We start from the raw sequence: 18,573 nt of genomic DNA on the forward strand, positions 1-18,573 counted from the left end.
AGTTATGAATCTGTTATGGAGGTTATTGTTAACGAGTGTCTTGTTGTTTTGCTTTATAGACAAAAGACTATATCAGACTTGTGGCTTACATTCAGCTTTACTGTTTGCTATGAATTCATGCATTTTTTTAGTGCAACATATAAGCCAAAGGCACTAGGATGCCTACGAAGATAGTGTATTCAGACACTACGCTCATTTTGGCCCTCCTGGTCTTGATCTTCTGACTTTCGAGCACGTGCTAAGACAATGAGACAAGAATAAGATAAAATTTATCTTTACTGATACCAAAACTAGAGAAGACATCGAGTGCTTATTCAACCTTGAATGGGTTATGAGCCATACACAGTTCTCTAATGAGGGGGATTTTGTTGCTCCCAACCGAGATCGAAAAAATAAAATTTGGTTGAGTTTTTTTCAAAAATGAGGGTGACAGCAGTAGGGCTCATCCAGCACCCACCAGATGCCATGTTGAGGATCTACTTACAAAGCTTGTACAATCAACTGATCGTGAAGATGTAAAGGACTTTGTCTAACTATAGATCTTCTATCAGCTAAACATGATTTGGTGTCCAAGCAGTGTTCCTGGCATACCAAGGCATTTGCTCAAGTATGTTGGCAGCATCGAACAAGCAAAGAACACTGCTTAGGAGAGTTATATTTTCAGTAAGACAAAAAGGCACTGCTTGGGAGAGTTATACTTCCCAGAGGCCTTTCATGATCTCCTTATCGGCTTGAATGTTAGGGTGGGCATAGAAAAAAATTGGATTAAGGTAAAACCCTGCAGCATGCAAAGGATTATGTAACTGAACATTCCATCTCTTATCAATCATCTCAAATACCTCTGAATATTTGCTTGCATCATCACCAAAGGCTTTTGCAATAGCCTCTTTGGCTCTATCCATAGCCTCATAAATAAACTCCATTGTCGGCTTCCTCTCGTTATCAACAAGCTTCAAAACACGAACAAGAGGACCCGTGAGCTTGAGAACACGAACAACATTATTCCAAAAGTTAGTCATTTTAACTGTCCTCTCCGCCGCTTTGCCCTTTGGATCTCTTGCCCACTTGCTTTCCACCCACTTTTCAGAGCAAAACATCTTCCTTAGATTATTCTTCTGCTTATGGATGCTTGATAAAGTCAAAAATGAAGTGGCAAACCGCGTTGCCGCCGGTCTAAGAAGCTCTCGAGCATTGATTTGATCTCTCATCAACCTCAAAACCCAACCATGTGAATAAATGAAACCCGTCAACTCCATAGCGAGAGGAAAATCATCTTTTGGGCAAGCAGTGTTGAGATCCCGAAAGTCGATACAAATCCTGACCTTCCCGTTCTTCTTAAGGACTGGGACAATATTGGCGAGCCATTCGGGATGTTGCTCCTCCCGAACGAAGCCCGAGTCAATAAGCTTCTTGACTTCGGATTTGATCGCCTCCATCATTTGCGGACGAAACCGTCTTTGTTGTTGTTTGACAAGTTTGGCATCCGTCTTGATATTGAGACGATGCACCGCTACGTTCGGGTCGAGCCCTGGCATGTCTTCATAATTCCAGGCGAACACGTCGATGTACTCCCTGATAAGAGAGATTAACTCTTCTTTCTCATCGGGTAGGAGACTGTCGCTAATGAATATCGGTTTAGGATTTTCCTCAGTTCCCATATTCACCTGGAGTACTTGATCTTCGGTAGGAGGCTCTCTTTGCTCGAACCTATCACCATACTGCATGTTTAGGTGATGAACCCAAGGATCTTCCCATGTCGCATGTTTAGGTGATGGGCCCAAGGATCTTCCCATGTCGGCATCTGGTCGTCTTCCTCTATTGCGGTAGGATCGACCGTGACCATGTTTGACATCAACCTTTTGAACGTCTCGCCAAGGCTAGCGTCGGAACCCCCAGCTGAAGAGTCGGAAGAGTATCCTTTTCTAGCTTTGTTAGCGATCTAATCAATGATTTGCCAGCAACATTCGTCGTCGGATGAGGAGACGTAGCCGAGACCTCTTTTATAGCGATAATAATCATCGGGTTTTCCCTTCGGTACATAGGCCATTCGAGGTGGAACTCGTGGGCCTCGACCAAAGAAAAGACCTTCTCCGAGTGTGAAATCATACCCATACTTTTCCATCATATCGCGCGCTTTTGCGTCATATCTGAATAGATGAGGAGCAGGTTTATCTTCATCTTCTTCTTCTTCTAAGAAGTGATCGGGTGTCGGAGCTTCTTTTCCTTTGCCGTAGACGACTTCTTTTCCACTCCATTTTCCCGCGGGGATGACAAGCGTCGCTCCGCATGGATCTTGTACCTGCTTTTTCGTCAGACAAAATGACTGAAGAGGCATATGCAGGTCAGGATTATCACAAAGCTCTTTAGTGACGTCATCCAGACACATCAAATACTCTAAATCATCGTTTATTGATAGTTCTTCGGCAAGTTGCCAATTACAACTATTCTCCGATGATTCTTCATCATCAAGATTGATTACAATGGGTACAATGTCATTAAGAACAAAACCACCATCATAATCAAGCCCTGGTTCGGTATCAGCTTCATCTCCGCTGTCCGTTCCTTGGGCCGATGGTTCAGTATCGGATTCAGCGCCGTATAAAAGGGAATCGGTGAAGTAATTCTCCAATCCCTTAAACGGTTGCTTATCCGCGACCACCGTCTTGACTTCATTGTTTGTGTCTACATATTTGAGACACTGATGTAGAGTTGACGGGACTATAAGGTTACCGTGGATCCAAGGTCGACCCAACAGTAAGTTATAGGATGTTTCCGCGTCAATCACATAACAAGTGACCTCCGACCTCAAATCCCCAATCTGGCACTTGACTCGGATCTTCCCCAAGGGCCTAGACCCGCTGGTGTTGAATCCATAAATCGTAGTGCCAGTGGATGCTAATTTGCTAGTCGGGATTCCGAGATGATGCATCAATCGGAATGGCATGATGCTAACAGCGGAACCCGGATCGACTTGGATCCGGTTGACAACGCTGGAGCCAATGTGACCGGTAAAGTACAACGGTCGGTCATGCTTTGAATTCTTCGTCTGCATATCTTCTTTAGTGAAGGAGATGCAGGGAAAGTGTTGCGCCGCCAGGTTGCATTGTTGAACTGACGGCTCTGGTCCTTCTGGAGATGGCTTGATCCGAGTCAGAAAAGCTTCAGAGTCACTTAAGGCTTCTTGCAGCGCTTTCCTTGTGTCCTTTGAAAGGCGCAACAGCTCGTATAGAGTTATGCGAGCTGGGATGTTGGCCAACTGCGCCATGATGTCGAAATGAGGCGGTGAGCTCGTATTTCCCGGTTTGTCTCTACCAATCGGATGATTGAATCGAGACTGCCTCGGGTTCTGGGCTTCTTGCCGCGGAGGCTCTTTCCCCTTCTCCTTTTGCTGGACTTTCTCCGCAGATGCGGGTGTTGGGGGAATTGCTGAGATTCCTAATTCTGCCAACGTTTTGGAAGGAGGGGTTTTGGTGCCCAATTGCTCGGAAGCGTCTGGGTACTTGTAGTGATACTCGTTCCCGCTTCGGGTTGCAAAGACCTCCTGTTCGTCTTCAGACAGTGGAAAGGTTGGGATTTTGTCGTCCTCTTCTCCTGGAATGGCAGAAGCTCCATAACAAGATTTCCCTTTTCCTTTTGACTTTCTTTTTGATGATGATCCGGTCCATTGCTCATCTGTGATCAAGTCCGGATGAACCCACAGAATCTCACCATTTGGGGTTGTGTGTGGCACGAGCCCTTTCTGGCGCTGTTGGTGAGGATCATCATTCACCGTCTTCACTGCTGCATTGATCACCGGCTCGTGTTGGAACCAACTCGAGGGAACAGTCCCGAAACTAATGGATACCATGTTTGCACCCACTTTCTTCTCTTTGGGCTGCTTCATGGTGATAACCCCAACATCGATTAGGGCCTGAATCTTATCTTTGAGAGCGTAGCATACCTTGGTGGGATGGTGCACCGCTCGGTGGAATGCACAGTATTTCGGATCGTTGACCCTCTTGGCATCTTCTTGATCCTGAATCGGTGGCAACTTGATCTTGTTGTTCTGAACGAGGTATTTGAAGATACCCGGGATTTCATCCTCCTTGAACGAGTAGGTCTTTGGGAACCTCGGCTCCGCGGCCTTTTGCCTTTGGGGCTGTTGTTGCCATCTCGATTGTTGAGGCGCCCTCTGTTGCTGCTGTGGCTGTTGCGGCTGTGCTTGCACCTCAAACACTTGATTCGCATCTACAGCATTTGCTTGTGTTTTCCCCTTACCCCTAGGGGTAAAGTTCTTCTGTTGTGGGACACTGTTTGGTATTTGGCCCCTTTCAGCCTTCTTCCTTTTGAGGAGTCGCTCGGCTCTTTCCCCTCTCACCTTCAAGTCTTTCCAGGTCGTTGGCGGTGCCGTTCCCATGGCTTCAAGGATGTCCAATGTTAAATTGTTGTGGCAAGTTTCGAGGATGAATTCCTCGCTGACCGGGTCCCTGCAATTCATAGCTTTGTTCCGGAATCTCTTCACGAAGTTTTCAACCGTCTCGCCATTCTTCTGTTTTTCATCGAACAGCGTGCCGATCGAAACCTCGGTGTCATCATCAAAGAAATTGGTCAAGAACATGTCCTCCATGTCATCCCAGCCGTTGATACTTCCGGGCTTGAGACGGCGGTACCAGTCGAAGGCAGCTCCGCGAAGAGTGCCGACGAATGACCGCACCATGAGGGGCTCATTTCCGGAAATAATTCCTAAATGAGACTTGAAGTAGATTAAATGTTGGGTAGGGGAACCCTTTCCATCAAACGGCGTAAAGTTAATGAGATTAAACTTTGCCGGATATGGAATGGATTCCCACTCCCTCGGATATGGACACGGTATACCTGACCTTTTTACCTCTTGAGCATTCATCAATGCATTGATTTTGCTCTCCAAGTCTTTCATCTTTTTGTCTTCACTCGTTTCTATTTTCGAGTGGTTTTGGGGAGAGGTAATGTGGTCTTCTTTGGCATTATCATCTACCGGACCACTTCCGTTGTCGTTGTTGACAGGAGGAATAATGACATTATTCCCTTCCCGTTCATTCTCTTCTTGGTTCTGATGATTGGGTCGAGTGGGCTCCTCTTGATGAGTTGTCAAAGCTGCGAGTTGCTGATCGTGCATCTCCCTCATCCGCTGTAGGGTCATTTCCATCTCGAATTTGAAAGCTTCTTTCTGCCGAGTTAGGGCGTCTTCAAGCATTTTGTTCATTTGTTCGGCACTGATCATGAGTGATTCGTACGGCTGGCCCGCACTTGAAGCCGTGTCATCTGATGCGACGGCGGAGCAGGTATCTGAATCAGCATCTGATTCTTCTTCTTCCAGAGAGAGGCCCTTTGGTACTCTTTGGTAGCCCTTCCGGCCGCTGGTTCCGGGCCGCATCCGTGCTATACACCGGGATACCTCAGCGAGCTGTTCTATGCTGAAGTGTGGTGTTGATTCCCCTCGGCCGGTCATGTTGACCGACACTCTTGAATACTCGTCTTTTTGGCGGAGCAATTTCTTCTTGTGGAAATGCCTCGGCTTGGAGAGTCTCTCGAACACCGAGATTCTTCTTGGGGGACTGTTGCAGCGGCATTCCGACAGCACCGTCTTGATGATACTTGCACACGGGCATTGGGACTTCATATCCTGCACATATCTCTTTCGAGATTTACCCACACCCCCAGCTCTGTAGTACAACTCATCAGCTTGATAGCTGGAGCACCCTACAGAGTGTTGGTGGGTGTCCCTTAGTATAACACTCTCATCTTCAGATGAGTGTGCTTCCCCTTGGGAATGCAACACTTGGTTAGTTTTATCAAGAGTGGCCCGTTCAATCTTACGCTTTTGTGAGCGTATGAACTGAACGGGCTCTTTTAATTCGACTCGCAATCCGATGCGGTCTTCTCATCTTTCTTGGGGGGATTAATTCGACCCCCAGTTTGATTTGAAACTTGGGGACCTTTCAATGGACCCAATCGCTCCTTGATAGGTACTTTACCTTGATTCCCTGGTAAGGGACCGAGGCGACCTTTCACAGGAACCCTGGATGTTGAAGGGTCCTTTTTCATACCTGATCCTGTTGAAGGCTTTGGAGCAGGAGAAATGACATCTGGTTTGGAAAGACTTCGGGTGACAACTCCACCCATCCCTGTTGGAGGTGTTGGCTCTGATTTGGGTACCCACACCAACTTGTTTGTAGGCGGCCGTTTGACCGTCGTTTCTTTCTGCATCTCCTCTGCTTTCTTCAAGAGAGCTCGGGCCTGTGCAAGCAGTGCACGACGCTTCTTGATTCGCTCCTTGAGGGTTGAGCGATTCCTAGTGACACGAACCCATTTGTTCGTTTCTGTTTTGGAGGAGGAGTTGGTTACATACCATTGTTGCTCTTGGCGTTGCCTTGATTTGAGGTCTTAGTTGTAGCGGACCCCATCCATAGGCTCTATGACGAGCAAGGCGTTGATGCCGCCTTTGGAGCGCCCTCTTTGATAGAGTTGGAGTAGCATCAGTAGCCATCTTCTTGGGGGAGGAGTAGCCCAGATCTGCGATCTCGACCACGTTGGGCGATGCGGAGACGCCACGTGGTGCAAGTGCAGCGATGGCTAAGGAATCTTGAGTCTTTGAACCGAGGTTCTGGTGAGCGACTCTGGAGGAGGAGGCCTTCTTGCGCCTACTTGGAGAGGCGGACCTGGAGGAGGAAGAAGAGAGGTACTCTTCGAATTTCTGCTGGTCGAACTCGTACTCGACCTCTTCATTCACCCGGATCTTAAGTGCCGGTTGCGTCACGACGGCGTCGGTTGCGATGCCGTTGGCTCCCACTGTGGTCGCCAGCTTGTTTTCGGAGAAAGTCGCTGTTTTCATTGCTTTTGAATCTGTTACAACTTTAAACGTTACAACAAGAATCGATAAAAAGTCGGTCTTTTTATAAGACCTCCTTGTGCAACAAAACAAAGATTACAACTTTTCGAAAATAAACACGAGATCCCGTTTTGGTGCGGTCTCGCTTGCGTGGGTCTTTAGCCTGTGACGGGGACGTCAATATCCGTGGACCACCGGTAGATTAGATCCGTTCCGAGAAAATCGGACAGAGCTTCGTCTATCCGCGAAGGGATATGGAAGCAGAACTTCGTCGATCTGCGTGAGATCTAGAAGTTTACAGCTCCTATCTCGAATAATCGAGATATTCGCTCTACTTAGTATCACCGCTAAGGGGCAACACTAAGGAAAAGAGAAGGGGAAAGAAGAAAAAGACTCCTCCTTTGCTGTAGACGGCTCGCTCACTCCTCGCTCCGGCAGGGCTTCCCCTTGGGGTGTCTCGGCCTGGCCGAGACACCCCTGGGGTGTCTTGGTTTTGCCAAGACACCCCTCGGGTGTTTCGAGCTTGCCGAGACACCCCCGGGTGCCTCAGTTCAGTCCGAGGTTCTTCCGGGTGTGTTTGCCGTTGATTCGTCGTCCCAACTCGGATTTAATTGATTTCGGATGCGTTGGAATTCTGACGAAGAGCTCTGTCAGCCCCCATGGTTGAATTATCAGTGGGGTGAATGGGACACGAAGGACGCTGCTTCTTTTGCAGCGGTCGCGGGGTTCCCGATCAATCTGTATCCCCGTTGTTCTGAAATTCTGTTGGTTCGCATAGCTCATCGATTCGCTTCAGGCGTTTACTGACACCATTCGAACTCTTGTGAATCGGGTAGTGACGTTCATCGTCATTCGTTAACACTGAGCTGTTTGCGGGGACCTATCGGCAATTTTTGATGCCTACAACGTGATGATATTATTTTTATGTGCACTTATTTTATCAACCACGTGCATGTATACTACCCTAACCCTAATTCCCGTACTCTCTCTCTTCCCATTCATTCCCTCAAATCACTCCCCATGATTTTCTCCAGCCACAAATCATTATTTCCATTTTCTCTCATTCTTAAATTTTCAAAATTCAAAAACATATCAAATATACTCCCCAAAAATCATGTGCAAATTATCTTTCTCTCTCCAATCTCTTCCTTTCAAATCCCCTAAAATATTCACTTTCTCTCTCAACTCTAGCTCACATTTTCTTTCTCTCTCTTATTATTTCATCATTCTCTCTCTCCTCTCTTAAAATCCAAGAAACCCACAACCACACCCACGACACCACTATACCCCCTGAAATCCCGAACTCCCAACCCATCGCCGACCACAACCAGCGCCCCGCGCCTCCCCTCTCTAGATCCGCGCCCACCGCCTGACCTCCTCCCTGACCCAAGATCCGCTCTCATCCCCACCATCTTCTTCCCGTCGACCGGAGATCCACGCCGACAGCACCATCGCCGCCTAGCTCAACCCCCGCTGCTCCGTCCCCGTCAGGATCTCGCCGTTCCAGATTTGCCTCAACCGCCACTCTTCCCCACCTCAACCCATCGTCGCTACCACCTCCGTCACCCAAACTGAGAGCTCCCTGTTAGTGCCTCACCCCATCCGTCGGCTCCCCTAGCATCTCTGCTCTGTGCTGTCTAGCTCTGACAGCCACGACAGCCCCTCTTCGCTCATCGCCGCCTTCCCTTGTCCCCGATGCAAGATCTCACTTCTCTCAAGTTATAGATCTATTTTATTATCATTTTATACAAGGGATGCGCTATTTGATTGCTCTGTGTAGTGAGTAACCAAGGAGATAATGAACCTAGATGTGAACAGTAGACTTAATTTGATGATACTCGTTATTATATGAAGTTGGGGAGGTTAGTTGGTATACGTGAGACAAAATAATGAGAAAATACTATTGATGATTAATAAAGTATAGTACGTGTAATAAATGATGTGGTTAGAATATGATTGATGATAATATGTACAAGTAAATGTAAGTATGAAGATAAGATTTATATTAAATGTGAGGGATATGCATGATGAGTTGTTGTAATGGATAATGTGGCATAGATGACATGTAAGTGGAATAATACAATAGTAGAAGATGATAATGTAAAGAAAAAGATTATTATATGCAAGGGGTTGAGATATATTTACATTGATCAGGATGATGTATAGTGAGATAAATGAAAATGGATGTAATGTGATAAGCTATGTAGATGACTAATGTCTGTTTTATTCAAATAGATATGATAGGACTTGTGGAACCTGCATTTTGATATCGACTTTTTGACATGAATGACGGTATGGAACTTGTTGCTTTATCACTTAGTTGTTATCTAATAGAAGAGACTGTACATGAATACGACTCCTGTCAAAAGTATGATTTATAAGCGTGCTTTTAAAGCATGGCTGTACCCTCGATATCGATATTCCGGTATGAGGTTTCCTTGATTATTATTATGATAGTATCGATTAGACGATGCACTCTTGATCAGACATGTTCTGAGTCACTGTTATTTTTATAGTTTTACAGAAGTCGTTCCACGGTTACTCTGTGGTTAGTGCTCGATATTTCATGTACAGTTACTTAATTAAACTGACAAACATGGGGATATAAAGGGGAATTGGACGAAGAATATAATATTTATATAAACGGGCATATGCGCTTTCTTGATATTGTGAGTTATATATATACTTGGACCGGAGAGCCAAACTTGACTTGAGGGCGACCCCCGGACGACTTTACGGGGACCCGATTATATATATGAAAATATTCTTCCCCAATTCAAATAACATGTAAAACAAGAATAATATGCTTGCGTGTCTTATGGTGGACTTTGTTGGTTTTGTGAGATGTAGACTAGTTATATTTCTGTTCATACATAGATCGGGATTAATAATTAATTATCTACAATTTGAGACATAAGGTATATACATGAGGGTTTCCTTGTTTGTATTATTTCGCTCGACGTACTACGTCTCAAGTTATAGGTATTTAAGTATTAATTCCATCTAGTTGTGTGATTTGGATACTTGGATGATTACCCTGTTGGCTAGCTGCGTGACCTTAACACTTGGATGGTTTTCTTAGATTCTTCTGATGATTTTATTCCAGTGATAGATTGCATTTAGATTATTAGTAATTCATTTGCATGTTATTATTATTATTATCACTGTTTTTGCTTTGGTCGTTCGATCGTTCCTATTTCTCTCTGTGGGATCTTGCCATGTGTCATACACGCTGACGTACACCTATTTTTCTCTGGTGTACGTTAGATTTAGGAGACGGACAGCCTCAGCTTGGAGTCATACAGGAGCCAGAGGATTCACAGTAGGAGTGCCTTGCAGATGGAGTAGAAGAACAAGCTGAAGCGTAGTAGTTTTCTTCTGTAGTTATTGTGGAATATTAGAACTCTTTATAGTATTGTCCTTAGTTTGATGATGGATTCAGTTATTTTATCAGTATTTTCTTTTGTCATCGACTATGTATTTTTATTTCCAGTTTGATCGTTTTGTAATAAGGGTATATTTGACCCATATTTTTATGTCTGGGATGATTTACCATGGATGATACATTTATTTTTATTCTGGATTATCTTTATATTCTTGCTATTGAGATCGGGAACCTGTGATTGAGATCTATGTATTCGACGCTTAGCGTATTAGATTGAGAAGAAAAAAAAATGATAGTGTATATTTCTTCTCAATCTAATACGTCGCGGGCTTGTTCACGTTCTAATTCCCGAGTATTTTGGAAAGCGGGGCATGATAGGTTTTTTTGGTGGCCCATGCAGGTCCCGGTCTAGAGTCCTCACTAGTAAGAATATAGTAGATAATTTAGATACATATCATATTTCATCCGTAAGACTACGATTAAGTTCTTATACTATTATCTAAATACCTATGTTTTAGTTCCTATTTTCCCAATACTTTGTTTTGATTTTGACCTTGGTTATCCTCTTGATCCTCTTTTTTCTTTAGAACAATGGCGATTACGCGTGGTAATGGTAGCCAGCCCAGTAGTAGTGGACTACCGTCTAAAGTGGAACCGCACCAGCTTTTGGACATGATTCATGGATTAGTGGCGAATCAGCAGCACTTAGCTGGGCAGCTGCAGCCGGAACCTCAGCACCAGCCTCCCCCTTGTCTAGAGTCTAGTGTTAGAGAGTTTCGGTATATGCGGCCCCCTTCTTTCTCGGGTGCGGGAGGGCCCTTAGCAGCAGAGGAGTTCCTCAAGGTCACGGAGACTATCCTTACGGTGACTTGTATTCCCCCTGCAGAGTGGGTAGATCTCATGGATATTCAGCTCACCGACACCGCTCGAATTTGGTGGACTACAGAGAAGGCTCATTTGGAGAGACCGATTTCGTGGGATACTTCACAGACCGCTTCAACAGGAAGTACTTCCTTCAGTCGGCTCGGGACGAGCTTTTGCGTAAGTTTGTTGAACTCAAGCAAGGAGGTCGATCCGTTGATGAGTACGAGGCCGAGTTTTCTTCCTTGAGTCGATATGCTCCTCATCTTGTTACATTCCCCACTATCCGGAGGCATCAGTTCCAGAAGGGTCTAGACAAGTATATTAGATTAGCTCTAGCTGGTAGAGCACTTGCGACCCACGACGCTGTGTTGGATGCAGCACGCGAGATCGAGAGCGTTCAGAAGGAGCCTAAAGACCCACATGTGATCCAGAGTAGGACACCAGTAGCCCCAGCCCGAGATGACGAGCGTCCACCTTCGAGGCAGCAGCAGAATCTACAGTGACAGCAGGCCAGCTTCCCCCACCTCCAGTTCGAGAAGCTCTTACAGCTCCACCTCAATCAGCCCTAGCAACTCCGGCTCAGCAATGGTCCTATATGCGAGCAGGACCTCTTCCTCCGCAGAGGCAGGTTTATCAGGAAGCGCGGAAGCAGCAATCACCGCGTCAAACCTTCATGATGTCAATTATGGAAGCTGAGGCGAACGACCAGGTTATTACTGGTAAGAACTGTTCATTCTTAGTTACTTGCATGTAATTTTACTTATTTAGCATTACCCGATGATATCATGATAGTATTTGTTTATAAGTGTTAAGTTTAGTTACATTTACCTCCTCCTGTAATAGGTAAGGTTCTTGTTTCTTCCGTTCCAACTCTAGCACTTTTGACTCTGGAGCTTCACAATATTTCTTATCTCCTCTACTTATGGATATCATTCTATATCTGTCCTTGGGTTCTTATTTTAATTCCGAGGACGGAATTTGTTTTAAGGGGGGTAGGATGTAACAACCGTGATTTTTTGATACGTATTTTTTTGGTATAAAAAAATAAAATATTTTTAATATTTGGATATTAATATTTAATCAAATACATATGTATAATGATAGTGATTATTAAAATTTGGCCGATAATATTAATTGATTAATCGTTATAAGATTATCATAATTTCGTATATAATATTTGATTTATATTATTGATACGTGATGATATTATTTTTATGTGCACTTAATTTATCAACCACGTGCATGTATACCCTAACCCTAATTCCCGTACTCTCTCTTCCAATTCATTCCCTCAAATCACTCCCCATGATTTTCTCTAGCCACAAATCATTCTTTCCATTTTCTCTCATTCTCAAAATTTCAAAATTCAAAAACATATCAAATATACTCCCCAAAAATCATGTGCAAATTATCTTTCTCTCTCCAATCTCTTCTTTTCAAATCCCCTAAAATATTCACTTTCTCTCTCAACTCCAGCTCACATTTCCTTTCTCTCTCTTATTATTTCATCATTCTCTCTCTCCTCTCTTAAAATCCAAGAAACCCACAACCACACCCACGACACCATTATACCCCTTGAAATCCCGAACTCCCAACCCATCGCCGCCAACAAACAGCGCCCCGAGCCTCCCCTCTCTAGATCCTCGCCCACCGCCTGACCTCCTCCCTGACCCAAGATCTGCTCTCATCCCCACCATCTTCTTCCCGTCGATCGGAGATCCACGCCGACAGCACTATCGCCGCCTAGCTCAGCCCCCGCTGCTCCATCCCTGTCAGATCTCACCGTCCAGATCTGCCTCAACCGCCGTTCTTCCCCGCCTCAACCCACGTCGCTGCCGTCCTCCGTTAGCCCAAACTGAACTCCTCTAGCACCTCCCCCAATGCCGTCGCTCCCTGCGTCTCTCCTCCCGTGGTGCTCGAGCTCTGACACCACGACCCTCTCCGCTCATCACCGCCTTTCCTTGTCCCCGAGGCAAGATCTCACTTCTCTCAAGTTATAGATCTATTTTATCATCATTTTATACAAGGGATGCGCTATTTGATTGCTTTGTGTAGTGAGTAACCAAGGAGATAATGAACTTAGATGTGAACAGTAGACTTAATTTGATGATACTCGTTATTATATGAAGTTGGGGAGGTTAGTTGGTATACGAGAGACAAAATAATGAGAAAATACTATTGATGATTAATAAAGTATAGTACGTGTAATAAGAGACAAAATAATGAGAAAATACTATTGATGATTAATAAAGTATAGTACGTGTAATAAATGATGTGGTTAGAATATGATTGATGATAATATGTACAAATGATGTGGTTAGAATATGATTGATGATAATATGTACAAGTAAATGTAAGTATGAAGATAAGATTTATATTAAATGTGAGGGATATGCATGATGAGTTGTTGTAATGGATAATGTGGCATAGATGACATGTAAGTGGAATAATACAATAGTAGAATATGATGATGTGAAGAAAAGGATTATTATATGCAAGGGGTTGAGATATATTTACATTGATCAGGATGATGTATAGTGAGATAAATGAAAATGGATGTAATGTGATAAGCTATGTAGATAACTAATGTCTGTTTTATTCAAATAGATATGATAGGACTTGTGGAACCTGCATTTTGATATCGACTTTTTGACATGAATGACGGTATGGAACTTGTTGCTTTATCACTTAGTTGTTATCTAATAGAAGAGACTGTACATGAATACGACTCCTGTCAAAAGTATGATTTATAAGCGTGCTTTTAAAGCATGGCTGTACCCTCGATATCGATATTCCGGTATGAGGTTTCCTTGATTATTATTATGATAGTATCGATTAGACGATGCACTCTTGATCGGACATGTTCTGAGTCACTGTTATTTTTATAGTTTTACAGAAGTCGTTCCACAGTTACTCTGTGGTTAGTGCTAGATATTTCATGTACAGTTACTTAATTAATCTAACAAACATGGGGATATAAAGGAGAATTGGACGAAGAATATAACATTTATATAAACGGGCATATGCGCTTTCTTGATATTGTGAGTTATATATATACTTGGGCCGGAGAGCCAAACTTGACTTGAGGGCGGCCCCCGGACGACTTTACGGGGACCCGATTATATATATGAAAATATTCTTCCCCAATTCAAATAACATGTAATACAAGAATAATATGCTTGCGTGTCTTATGGTGGACTTTGTTGATTTTGTGAGATGTAGACTAGTTGTATTTCTGTTCATACATAGATCATGATTAATAATTAATTATCTACAATTTGAGACATAAGGTATATACATGAGGGTTTCCTTATTTGGATTATTTCGCTCGACGTACTACGTCTCAAGTTATAGGTATTTAAGTATTATTTTCATCTAGTTATGTGATTTGGATACTTGGATGATTACCCTGTTGGCTATCTGCGTGATCTTGACACTTGGATGGTTTTCTTAGATTCTTCTGATGATTTTTTTCCAGTGATAGATTGCATTTAGATTATTAGTAATTCATTTGCATGTTATTATTATTATTATCAGTGTTTTTGCTTTGGTCGTTCGATCGTTCCTATTTCTCTCTGTGGGATCTTGCCGTGTGTCATACACGCTGACGTACACTTGTTTTTCTCTGGTATACGTCAGATTTAGGAGATGGACAGCCTCAGCTTGGAGTCGTACAGGATCCAGAGGATTCACAGTAGGAGTGCCTTGCAGATGGAGTAGAAGAACAAGCTGAAGTGTAGTAGTTTTCTTCTGTAGTTGTTGTGGAATATTAGAACTCTTTATAGTATAGTCCTTAGTTTGATGATGGATTCAGTTATTTTATCAGTATTTTCTTTTGTCATCGACTATGTATTTTTATTCCCAATTTGATTGTTTTGTAATAAGGGTATGTTTGACCCATATTTTTATGTCTAGGATGATTTACCATGGATGATACATTTATTTTTATTCTGGATTATCTTTATATTCTTGCTATTGAGATCGGGGATCTGTGATTAAGATCTATGTATTCGACGCTTAGCGTATTAGATTGAGATGAAAAGAAAAAAGAAAAAAATGATAGTGTATATTTCTTCTCAATCTAATACGTCGCAGGCTTATTCATGTTCAAATTCCCGGGTATTTTGGGAAGCGGGGCGTGATACCCGGGTTCTTGAAAAAGGTTCTTATTGAATCGGATTTCTTTCTGTTTCCCTTTGTCAATTGACTTCTTAGGGACAGAATCCCTAGCATCTTGGTGATGTTCTTCTGCTTCTTAAGCATTCTGATCATAGTCTTCCAGGTAAGCTTTTCCTGACCGGGTGGCAGGGTAACCTCCTGGTTATGCTGCAAGAGCAATCCTTTCTTCTTCTGAGTCGGTGAGAAGTTTGAGATGATCATCATTCTCATTCATGGAGAGGCTAATCATATTGGATGGCTTAGCCTTACCTCTTTTCTTCTTGGATGAGATGTTCGTCCACTGTTGGTCTCCAACCAGATCGGGATGGACCCACATAATCTTCCCTTTTTGAGATAGTGAGGGGTACCAACCCCCTATCTTTCTGACCGTGTAAGTCAGTGTTTTTCATGCGCATTTCCCCTTTAGGAACGTGGACAACACCATTTGTAGCTGCTACCAGAGGGAAATCACCGAATTGGACCGCTATCAAATTGGTGGATACGGTTTTCTGCTCGGGCTTCAACGTAAGCATATTGGCATTTACCAAATTTTGCAGGATATCCTTAAAAACATAGAATTTTCAGGTAGGATGTCCTAAGAACCCGTGATAATGATAGTAATTAGGGTCGTCTACTTTTCCTGCCTCATCTGATTTTCTGATCTTTAGAAGCTGCAATTGTAGGCGTCAAAAATGCTTACAGATATCCAAATACCACCCAAGGCAAAGAGAAGACGATAAACGTCATTCTCTTAATCAGAGGGGATCATTCAAAGGAAGCGAGACAACATGAAAGAATAATATACGCACCAACAGGCAGTACATGGCGGCGCGGCTAAGGCGTGGCAGCCCATAGTGCCGCGGCTAAGGCGCGACAGCCTATGGTGCCGCGGCTAAGGCGCGCCAGCCTATGGTGCCGTGGCTATTATAGGGGAACGCTGTGGTGGTTACAAGGCAGTTATACGATGATTATTTGAAGCCCACGTGGTGGCATATCAGAAATAGAACGTGTGCTGACGTGGACAAGCAGTTAAAACCATGAAAAAAGTGGTTAAAGGTCGTGGGAGAACAGTTTTAAACACGAAGGAACGTGGGTGAAACTGCCCCTTTAGCCGCGGCAGCCCCCACTGCCGCCCCTTTAGCCGCGACAGCATCAACTGCCGCGCCTAAAGAGGCAGTTGTTGATCGGCTATTTCTTCAGTTATTGTCTAAGGAGGCTATAAATACCCCCCTATGGCCATCATTGACAGGGGCTGAGCATTTTCCATAGAGATTAGAGCAGAGAGCCTTGAGTTTTGGTGAATTAGAGCAAGAGAGAGAGTCTTCCTGCTTCACAAACATCCTCAAGAAGCTTTTGGCGATTCCTAGAGATCTAAGCTCTGACTTGATCTTTGGAAGAGTGAACATCTTACATCGATAAGATATTCGCTTTAAATTCTTACTTCGATAAACGAAGGAAGAATTCCCAAAACCTTCACAATTCAATCAGAATCTGTGAATCGGTGGTCCACGGGCTAACACACCCCCGACACAGGCAAAGATCACACGCAAGCAGTGATACAAACAACGATCCTGCGTTTGTTTCTAAAAAGTTGTAATTTTCCTTTTGTTGTGTAAAAGTCGTCTTATAAAAAGACTATTTCTTTTGAATTTGTTGTAATCGACGATATAATGAATTCCACAATGAAACCAACTTTTGACGAAAACAAACTGGCAACCACAGTGGGAGCCAACGGTCTCGCTGCCGAGACCGTCGTGTCGTAGCCGATCAAGATACTGGTTGAGTCCATGGTTGAATATGAATTCGACCAAGCAAAGTTTGAGGAATATCTGTCATCCTCATCCTCAAAGTCTTCCTCGCCTCACAAATGCAGGAAGATTTCATCTTCTAAGAAGGTTTTCAAGTTTTCGACTCCGTCAAACACTACAGAAGAAGACTCTCGCTTGATTGTTGCTGAGGATTCTACTCGTAACCTCTCTGCTCACAATGACTCTTATCTAGTTAAAGAGTTGTCGAATCAAAGCCCATCGGCACTGACGAAGAGGACTCGTCAGAGACAACGTCAGCGCCGCGCTCGCCAAATAGCTAAGGCCTTGGAACAAACCGACGGGGTTCGTTATCACGCGGACCTAGAGTCGAGGAGGCATCGAGAGGTTCAGTCGTCTCAACAACCAATCACTCATATCTCTGCTAAACTAACGATGGATGAATGGACTTTTGCCAAAAAGTCTCACTCGACCCTCAAAGAACATATACAAAAGCGTCGTGCAAACACTGATTATGCTCGTGCTCTCTTACAACAAAGACGATGAAGAAACTAGAAAACGGTGGCCAAAGAACCACCAAAATTCTACAAAGTTTAGATTCCAAAGTCTGGAGTTGTGCAAAATCAGCATTCGGAGCCCGTTAAGACTCCGCACCCGCAAGGGGGTGGTTCTAAACATGCGACTCCTGACGTGACTTTGGATCGCTCAAATGCGACAACAAGTTGTCCTGAGAATGCCAACAAGGCCTTACATCCTCAGAAGAAGACATGTTCGTCAAAAGACATTGTTATACCTGAGGGCTAATACCAACAGACGATAGGATTCTCCGGTAATTATACCGATGAGTTGTACTATCAAGCTGGGGGTGTGAACAAAACTCAAAAGAGGATTGTCCAAGAAATGAGCTCTCATTGTTCCTGTACGCGACTCATTAAAGCAGCATTGTCAGAATATAACTGTTAGACCCTAGAGGGGGGGGTGATTAGGGTCTTATGCTAATCTAATCCGATTAAATGCCAATTAAACTTAATTAATAAGTTATCCTAGCAAGTATGAACTACAACAAGATATATGAGCTAGGATAAGCAATATGAACAATAAGATATATCCTAATAATGAGATATAGGCAATGTATGTGCAAGGATATATAAACTCAAGGGTAAACAATCTAAACTAGATAGTGGGCAATATAATCAACAAGCAATAAACAAAGGCGATATAAGATATGAACATAAAGGAAGTGCGCCAATGCAATCACAAACAAACAATATGATTACGGAGTTCGGTCCCCACGACCTACATCTCCGCTCCTCACCTCGAGGAGATCTCCACTATCACAACCGGGTTTTCTACGTTCACCCGAACAACGTTTACACCTCACAATACAATCACTATGCAATCACACCTCACACACTAAGTGTTGGTCCTAGCCCGTGTCCTCCTCCTCAAGTGCTCAGTTACAACCTCTCCCTAGGCACGTCAACCGACGCCACTTCTCTTGGATTCGACCCCGTCTCTCACCACACACTTCTCTCGGTGTACAAGTGTATTAC

This window comes from Asparagus officinalis, chromosome 1, assembly GCF_001876935.1.
Source record: "Asparagus officinalis chromosome 1, Aspof.V1, whole genome shotgun sequence".
NCBI classification, from domain to species: domain Eukaryota; kingdom Viridiplantae; phylum Streptophyta; class Magnoliopsida; order Asparagales; family Asparagaceae; genus Asparagus; species Asparagus officinalis.